Consider the following 9,973-nt stretch of genomic DNA (forward strand, 5'->3'; position numbering starts at 1 on the left):
AAATCAGAAGTCCAGAAATGACTGGTGAGGAGAAATACAGAATTCCCAGGAGGGGCCATTTTGTCATTAGTTACAATCAATATGCAAGGCAGCTAATTCCACACCATCAGGGAAGACCAACAACAGGCCCGAGACACTTCCTGACCAGGACTAGTGAAAACAGGCACACAGGGAGGGTGACTCATATTTCTAGCAAGTGACCAGAGTGTGGGTAATAATAATAAACAGCAGCTGCTCCCACGTTTGAGTGCCTCCTTTATTCCAGGCCCCAATCTAGGAGCTTCACGTACATTAAGTCCAGAATAATATCCCTCAAATGTTAAGGTGAAGAAACTTGCCCAGGGTCAAAGAACAAACCACATTCCCAAACAAAGTCTATTAAATACACCGAACTGTATTTTGTACCAAACTATTTAATAGCCGACAGAAAGGATCAAACTGTGAAAATATCCTGAAATAGCCTGTGGGTAAGAGTAAATAAATGATACAAATATTTAAAAACTCACCTTTTGCTGTAATTTTTAGTGACCTTCGTACCTAGAAGTCTTTTTTTCCTAGATATTTCTATTTTTTTATTTTCTCACAAGGCTTTTTAAAAAATTAACATTCTAGTTTGTCATTCTAAATAATTAGGTAATCTACTGGTGAGCATTTTTGGAATGGGTCAGTCCTCATCTTTTTTTCTATTCCTGAAAAATCAAAAGAAAACACACACACACACACACACACACACACACGCTACTTCTTGGCTACCATACGAGTCTAGCAGACAGGGTTCTGGCTACAAGTGGCCAAACATCCCATTCAAATCACTTAAACGACTTTATTATTTTTTAACATCTTTATTAGAGAATAATTGTTTTACAATGGTGTGTTAGTTTCTGCTTTATAACAAAGTGAATCAGCTATACATATACATATATCCCCATATCCCCTCCCTCTTGCATCTCCCTCCCACCCTCCCTGTCCCACCCCTCTAGGTGGTCACAAAGCACTGAGCTGATCTCCTTGTGCTATGTGGCTGCTTCCCACTAGCTATCTATTTTACATTTGGTAGTGTGTATATGTCCATGCCACTCTCTCACTTTGCCCCAGCTTACCCTTCTCCCTCCCTGTGTCCTCAAGTCCATTCTCTACATCTGCATCTTTATTCCTGTCCTGTCCCTAGGTTCATCAGAACAATTTTTTTTTTTAGATTCCATATATATGTGTTAGCATATGGTATTTGTTTTTCTCTTTCTGACTTACTTCACTCTGTATGACAGACTCTAGGTCCATCCATCTCACTACAAAAACCCAATTCGTTTCTTTTTATAGCTGAGTAATATTCTATTGTATCTATGTGCCACATCTTCTTTATCCATTCATCTGTTGATGGACACTTAGGTTGCTTCCATGTCCTGGTTATTGTAAATAGAGCTGCAATGAACATTGTGGTACATGACTCTTTTTGAATTATGGTTTGCTCAGGGTATATGCCCAGTAGTGGGATTGCTGGGTTGGATGGTAGTTCTATTTTTAGTTTTTTAAGGAACCTCCATACTGTTCTCCATAGTGGCTGTATCAATTTACATTCCCACCAACAGTGCAAGAGGGTGCCCTTTTCTCCACACCCTCTCCAGCAAAAATATGGAACGCTCACGAATTTACGTGTCATCCTTGCACAGGGGCCATACTAATCTTCTCTGTATCACTCCAATTTTAGTCCAGCACTGTAGCTTGCTGGTCGTTGAGTGGAGCTGGGTCTTAGCATTGAGATGGAGATCTCTGGGAGAGCTTTCGCCATTTGATATTACATGGAGCTGGGAGGTCTCTGTTGTACCAATGTCCTGAACTCGGGTCTCCCACCTCAGAGGCACAGGCCTGACACCTGGCCGGAGCACCAAGACCCTGTCAGCCACACGGCTCAGAATAAATGGAAGAAAAAAAGAAAGAAAGAAAAATATAAAATAAAATAAAGTTATTAAAATAAAAAATTATTAAAAATTTAAAATAATTTAAAAAAGAAAGAAAGAGAGCAACCAAACCAAAAACAAATCCACCAATGATAACAAGCGCTAAAAACTATACTAAAAAAAATGGACAGACAGAATCCTAGGACAAATGGTAAAAGCAAAGCTATGTAGACAAAATCACACCAAGCATAGAAAAAAGGAAGAGAGCAACCAAATCAATAAATAAATCTACTAATGATAATAAACTCTAAATACTAAACTAAGATAAACGTAAAACCAGAAACAAATGAGATGTAGAAAGCAAACCCCACGTGTACAGTTGCACCCGATGTCCACCTCCTCAATTTGGGATGATTCATTGTCTATTCAGGTATTGCACAGATGCAGGTACATCAAGTTGATTGTGGAGCTTTAATCCGCTGCTCCTGAGGCTGCTGGGAGAGATTTCCCTTTCTCTTCTTTGTTCACACAGTTTTGGGGTTCAGCTTTGGATTTGGCCCTGCCTCTGCGTGTAGGTCGCAGGAGGGCGTCTGCTCTTCGCTCAGATAGGACGAGGTCACAGTAGCAGCTGATTCGGGGGCTCTGGCTCACTCAGGCCGGGGGGAGGGAGGGGTACGGATGCAGGGCGAGCCTGCGGCTGCAGAGGCTGGCATGACGTTGCACCAGCCTGGGGCACGCCCTGTGTTCTCCCGGGGAAGTTGTCCCTGGATCACGGGACCCTGGCAGTGGCGGGCTGCACAGGCTCCTGGGAGGGGAGGTGTGGATAGTGACCTGTGCTCGCACACAGGCTTCTTGGTGGCGGCAGCAGCAGCCTTAGCGTCTCATGCTCGTCTCTGGGGTCCGCACTGTTAGCCGCGGCTCGCAACCGTCTCTGGAGCTCGTTTAGGCGGTGCTCTGAATCCCCTCTCCTTGCGCACCCTGAAACAATGGCCTCTTGCCTCTTCGGCAGCTCCAGACTTTTTCCCGGACTCCCTACTGGCTAGCTGTGGCGCAATAGCCCCCCCTTCAGGCTGTGTTCACGTGGCCAGCCCCAGTCCTCTCCCTGGGATCCGACCTCCGAAGCCCTAGCCTCACCTCCCAGCCCCACCCGCCCCGGCGGGTGAGCAGACAAGCCTCTCGGGCTGGTGAGTGCTGGTCGGCACCGATCCTCTGTGCGGGAATCTCTCCGCTTTGCCCTCCGCACCCCTGTTGCTGCGCTCTCCTCCGTGGCTCCGAAGTTTTCCCCCTCCGCCACCCGCAGTCTCCGCCCACGAAGTGGCTTCCTAGGGTGTGGAAACCTTTCCTCCTTCACAGCTCCCTCCCACTGGTGCAGGTCCCGTCCCTATTCTTTTGTCTCTGTTTTTTCTTTTGCCCTACCCAGGTACGTGGGGACTTTCTTGCCTTTTGGGAGGTCTGAGGTCTTCTGCCAGCGTTCAGTAGGTGTTCTGTAGGAGTTGTTCCACATGTAGATTATTTCTGATGTATTTGTGGGGAGGACGGTGATCTCCATGTCTTACTCCTCCGCCATCTTGAAGGACGCTCCTAAACCACTTTAAGCAAGAAAAGATCATTTATTGGTGGTGCAACAGAGGAGACTAGCTTCACATAGGTTGATTCAAGGCTCAAACAATGTCATCAGGGACCAATTTCTCACTCTTCAGCGTTGCTCCCTTGGCACTGGCTCCAGATTCAGCATCCACGTGGATGCAGGATGCTCACAGCAACTGCCTCCTCTCCTCACAAATGCAAGGACGGCCCCTGCGCGTCTCTTAGGAGCCCAGGAAAGGTCTAACTGTATCTTATGGACTCTCTGCTTCAAGGCTGGTCCCTGAAGCAGCTGCAGCCCTTGTGGCTGAGAGGCTCCGAGGAGCTGGCTTACACATAGAACCCATACTCACCGCTGTAATCAGGACCATCTACATGACACGGACTAGGGGAGGGAAAAGGATGACTCCCCAGAGGAAATTAGAGGCGGTATAGGTACCAGGAGAGTTTACAGACACCAGAAGTCAGGATGCATAACAGAGGGGCCCCCGCAGTCTCTCAGAGGCAAAGTCACAGTGGGTACCCTGGAGGGTTTTCGACCTCTCTGCAGGACACCCACAGAAACCTCACGGCAGGAACATCATGGTTGAAACTAGCAAATGTTGCCTAACTGAGATAGAGTCCAGAGCCTCCCACAAGGGGAGGAGAATTTTCTCCTTTAGTGAGCATGAATGATGTGGCTCAGAAATGTGCCACATCCCAGAGAGAAGTTCTAACCCCAAAATGAAGAGCTTTGCTGTCTGAGGCCAGTGGGAGGAAAGTGGACTCTGGGAGTTATCACTGAAATATGCATGTGTCCTTAGCGGGCCAGTCACATGAACATTCATGCTGTCCTCTCACAAAACAAAAAAAACAGAAAAAAGAACCCAAACCATCGGTGAAATATTCTCCAGGAGGGAAAAACAATGCATCGGGAAACTCAGGAGGCAAGGTTTAAGGAAGGGCTCATTAGTCTTAAGCCCAAAAGGAGAAAGTCACATTTCTCCTCACCAAGAGTCTGCTATTGTCATAAATGACAAATAGAAGTGAGTGGAAGATTTTTCTTATTAATGGGGAAACAGCCCAATATAGCAATGAATAGTGCTGGCCATCTTAATGATCACCAATTTAACCCGTTTTGAAAGGTTTTATGAAATGCGTCTCTGTCCCCTTGATAGAAGAGGGAGATTATAATTTTTGAGCAACAGACATCTCTGTGATGCCCCACATGGACCGTTAGTCACTCACTAAAGAAAGCAGCAGAACAGCATGTTTGGGTGCAATGACCTCTAAATGGGACAAGGGGGGTTCCTGAGGAGCTCAGATTTATTTAAGGTAAGGGCAGGGAAATCCCAATGGGCACATGGTAGGAAAGAAGGGAACCAGAAATAACTGGATTATGAGGAGGGAGCCTATTCATAGGTGAAAAATGAGAAGGGCTATGGGATCTTTTCCATCTGGAGCCTAGTAGAAAACACACACACACACACACACACACACACACACATACACACACACACGATAAAATTAACAGCTATACTTATCACTTTGGACGAACCAGTTGATCTCTGAAACCTCAACTGCCTCATCCATTGAAAATTCAATTCAAAACCTTCCCTCTGAGAAAGATACACTGCATCCTTCGTAGTTAAGAAATCTGACTTGAGTCTCTTTGTCATCCGCATTACTTAAATGACTGTGGTCAGATTTGGGAGACATTTTCAACATGTTTGTTTTTCTAGTAATCCTTTTATGTTTGATAGTAAGTACTTGATTATGAGATTTTGAATTTTGTTTCTGAATTAAGGCGGAAGTGGGGCTAGGAAAGGGAGTAGAAATGACACCAAGAGAATAACCTGATAAACACTCTGACACTTGTTTTATAACCACAGAAATGTCGGTACTTTGAAGTTTATCAAATAGTTCTCGGGAGAATGCAATAAAAACATTTGCGAATAAATCTGTACCCTAGAATAGCATTCACATAAACACAAGATCTGAAAACTGCCTTATGCCATAAAGCAAATCATATCAGCAGATCCTCATGGGTCTCATCCCAGAGACTGAGGATTCCAGTCTGTTCACACTGCTCCTCACAAGATGTGGGCCTTCCTCTACGCTTAGACGGGTTTCTGCCTTTGGTTCTAGGGTAATTTTGGAAAAGAAAAGTTCAAAGGTCTCCAGAGACAGTACCAAAAGAATAGAAGAAGAATTTAACTAAAGGTGTGAGTGCATCTTCTCTTCAGTGAAGAGAATAAATAATTCATGTGACTTATTCAATTTTAACAAGGGCTATTTCTTGCCAATGTTGAGGATGTCAACTTGACTCTGAAATCATTATGCCTTTCAAGAAATACAATGTTATCTCAAAGAATAGGGATGAAAGGAAAGTAAATTCTGTATCAGAGCAGGGATTAGAAATCTTGCCAAGGTTGGAGGCCAAGTCTGTTCACCAGCTCCCTTCTGGTAAGAGGGTATCAGCAGTGGCAGGAGACAGGCCTCAGCTGCCTTTATCCTCATAGAGATTCTGCTCTTTTGGCCACGTGTAGGGACAGTGCTGCTTGGGAGAAATGCCCCTAAGACTCCAGCTCTAATCTGTACCACCCCTCAAGAGGCCTGGGAGGGAAGCCCTAGGGAGGCCAAGGTTGAGGACCCTGAAGCAGGCCTTCCCAACCACTCTGTCCCCGCCATCCACATGCCCCTGCGGGCACTGTGCCCAAGTGCGGAAACCCTCTATCTTAAAGGGCCCAGAGCTGCTCCAACAAAAGAAAAGACTTATTTGTTATTGCCTTTAGTGTTAGTGTGTTCGTATTAGTAGGAGTGTTAGTATTCAGAGCACCAAAGCACACCCCAAAATCTGTCTGTCATCCTATGAAGCAGAATATGCCTGGTCGTACTTGGGGAGGAATACGTTTAACAGATTTTTAAATACTCATATTTTATACCTTCTGGCTTACAATGAATAGACTCTGGATGAATGAGCTTTAACATAGCTAATGAAAGTGCTCATACTATCTTGTTTCAGGTCCTCACTTTTGCCTACCAGACTATGATGTCTCATCTTCATTGTCTCCTTGTCTTAAAGTCCTTTAAGGTGCCTTCTAAATTACTACTAGAGTTATTTTTCTAATAGTCCAACCACGTCCCCTCCTGCTTAGAATGGATTGATGTTGCCTACACAATAAACTCTAAACTTTGCCAAATGAGCACCTTAATTCTCCTCCATCTCTACCTGGCATACTTCTACTCTTCCTTCAAGACCCATCTCAAACATCAACTCTTCTTCCAAGCTACCCACCCCCACCTCCCCCAGAAAAAGGTACCAAGTCCCCTCTGATCCTCCACAGTACTAGGCATGTCGCTTTTCCTACTGTGTTGACATTATTTGTTCACATATCTGTCCCCCACATGAACTCCTTGAGGGCAGAGGCTGTGCCCTGTCATCTTTGTGTCCCTACTGCCTAGTACAAGGCTAGCTGGTAGCCAAGCAAATATACACTGGATGGAAGGATAGATTAATGAGAGTTAGAGAGAGAAGTGTGAAGGATGGTATTTCTGTTTAGAGGAAGGAGCAGCCCAAGAGGGTAAGGGTGGAGACAGGAGGCCCCTGGGCCTTAGACTCCCTCTTATACTCCTACTCTGCAGGGATCTATTCCTAGTCACAAGAAGCCCTGAGTGATGGTGTCAGAGGCTAGGACACCTGGGTCAGACATCACTGGCCACCCACCTCCACAGCCTTTGTCCAAAGCCTCCTTGTCAGCTCAGTGTTCCCTATGCTGATGGTCACCAGGGCAAAATGACTCCAACCTGAGTATATCCACCATTAGAAGTAAATCTGAACCACAGGAGGTTCTGGGGAAACCTTCTGGCCTCCCTTACCCAGGATGATGTCTACACATTTAAAATTAACTTGTCACTCTAAAGGAACAAGAATTTACAACTTGGATTCTTTCAGTCTCACTTCTAAATTGCCCACACATCCTATAACCTGCTGCATCAACTTTGCACTGTGGGGATGCTCTCTCCCCAAAGAGCAACCAGAGATGATTATTCTTTAGGCACTGGAGGAGTCATGATCAATCTGAACACTTGCAGATGCACGTTTTATTAGTGGGAGAGGGAGGAAGCTATAACCTTCCTCTCTGGCCCAAGGAAGGGTGTATCCACTTGCCTGTAGCATTGGCAACTGGTCTACAGAACACACCCCTCTCCATTGTTATACTTCTTGCCTTAGTCTGTCAGGGGGCTAAGTATGAAACCATTGTCTGTGATGATTACATGTTCGATGTGAACTATACAGTCAGTGACAATTATGGATTACTGAGGTGGTTATTTGCGTTTGATTGACAGAATGTGTGCACCTCTGTGGAAAGCTTAGTGTTTCTTAATTTCTGGCACTATATACTCTGCAGAAGAAAGTACTGTATTTCTGAGGAAACATGAGAAAATATGTATAATAAAAGTTGTGCATTTCTGGGATAAGAGGGGATCCTTTCATAAGGATCTACCGGAGGTAGGTGATTTAGAGATGGGAGTGGTGCGGGAGAGGGGAGTTTGGAAAACCAAGAGTGACCATGGGTTTAAAGCCAAAGAGTCCCTGAACTGACCCACACCAGCCCTACCTCTGCTCCAGTCTTAGAAGAAGAGGCAAACACCTTCTTGAGAAACACCTTTGTTATCCTCTGAAAGTGAGTAAGAAGTATTAGAAGACCATTTCCTTAGCATTATCAAGCATTAATTGTTCAGTACAACAGCAGGACTACTGACTCTACATCAGATTTTAATTAGATACTATTCAGACCTATAGCTTCACAGGCAAACACACACACACAGACACACACACACACACACACAAAACCTGCTTTATTCCACCTCAGAAATTGCTTCTTATTTTCCTGTAACTTTCAAAACAATAAGAAAAACAAGCACTGTCACCTACAGTCAGGGTTGCTGTCTGTGTGGCTGGCTCCAAAATGAATACCAACAAGAAAAGGAAAAATGTCTCACTGGAGTATGGAGTTCTCTGTGCAGGTATTTTCTGGTGGCACAAATTGAGGGTCCTGGGTAAAAACTGTCAACTATTTGACACTTTCTGATTTCCAACCTTCTCCATCATTGTTGAAGAACAACCTTGAGTGTCACTCAATGATTCTAACATGATTTTGTGGTTTTCTAATTTCAACCTAAAACGAAAAAATGAGTATAGGCACAGATCTCACATAGATTATGATTCTGTAGTAGTTCTACATAAGCCAAAATTACCCCAAAACTGCCTAGAAGTTTGCCCACTGCCCTGCACCGGCAGTCAGCATCATTTGGATAAATGTTCCGACATTCATATGACAGAGAAAAATCTTGTTCGGGAATTCCCTGGCAGTCCAGCGGTTAGGACTCTGTGCTTTCACTGCCGAGGGCCCAGGTTCAATTCCTGATCGGGGAACTAAGGTCCCACAAGCCACATGGCCAAAAAAAAAACGTCTTGTTGATTTGTGGTTAGTGTTCTCATTAAATTGCCACTGATTCAGGGAGAAGGGGTTTAGCGGATCAAAAAGGCCAAAAACTTACACCTTTTTCATACAAGCACAATTAAGAGGGCAGTGGAATTCCAGGAGGATGACTTAGGCACAATGGTTTTCTAAACAGAAACCCACGTGATGAACACTGGGACTTTTCCAATACTCCCTCTCTCCGGAAGTCTATTTATTCTCCACAGACTGGAAACCATTCACCAGAGTGCTGCATCTGTGATTTCTCCCACGCTTTTTCAATGCAGCAGGACATTTAAACCCAGGCTACAAATCCAGCCCTGAGGGAAACTGCCTCCTTAGATCTGCAGTGGCTTTCACACTTGAGGAATGAATTCAGTTGGGAGCGGAGGTGTTCATAAAAGTAATATATTCCCAAACAGAAAAAGCCGCCCTGAGCAAATTTTCTTTTCTACAAAGATTCTATGAGGTGCCAAGAGAATGACTTTAAGAACTATTTGTGGAACTTTCTTGACCCCAGAATGTTTTCAAGGTGTCAATTTGGGCTAATCCCCAATAACAGCAATCCATAGTTTAGTCAGATGTCAGGTTTGAAAGTGTGTGGCTTTTTTTAAGAGGGTTTTTGTTCCTTCTCTCCCTTCAGTCACAGGCCCAAAGTAAACGCTAGTTCAAGTCCATTATTTGTGCTTTGCAATTACAAATCTTGTACCTTTTTTCCTCTCATCTCTCTGCCACCACGTCAAATGAAATCAGCAGAAGACGGGAGAAAATAGGAACCATCCAGCACTGTGGGATCCCACTCAGGGGACATCTTGCTTAAACTTCCCAAATCTTCTAGGACATGCATTCATGGATGACCATTTATTCAGGGGAAAAGTTGAGGTTTAGGTTTCTGATTTCCAAAAATACAAGAAGTCAAGTCAATGAAGTCAGTTATTCCCAAAAGCATAGAAAGAAGCTAAATAAGCAATGTAACTAGAAATTTCATCCGATTTTGAGGGTTCCCCGAGGTATTCATCTTCTCTCCAC

At 44.5% G+C, this 9,973-nt stretch overlaps 1 non-coding gene across 1 annotated transcript; it reads right to left on the reverse strand.

The window, feature by feature from the left end:
- Positions 1-1,623: 1,623 nt before the first annotated feature.
- On the reverse strand, positions 1,624-1,725 carry LOC115854878 (U6 spliceosomal RNA). The gene has a single exon (XR_004040156.1). It is a non-coding gene; the product is annotated as a U6 spliceosomal RNA (small nuclear RNA).
- Between the last annotated feature and the right edge of the window lie 8,248 nt (positions 1,726-9,973).

This window comes from Globicephala melas, chromosome 14, assembly GCF_963455315.2.
Source record: "Globicephala melas chromosome 14, mGloMel1.2, whole genome shotgun sequence".
Lineage (NCBI taxonomy): Eukaryota > Metazoa > Chordata > Mammalia > Artiodactyla > Delphinidae > Globicephala > Globicephala melas.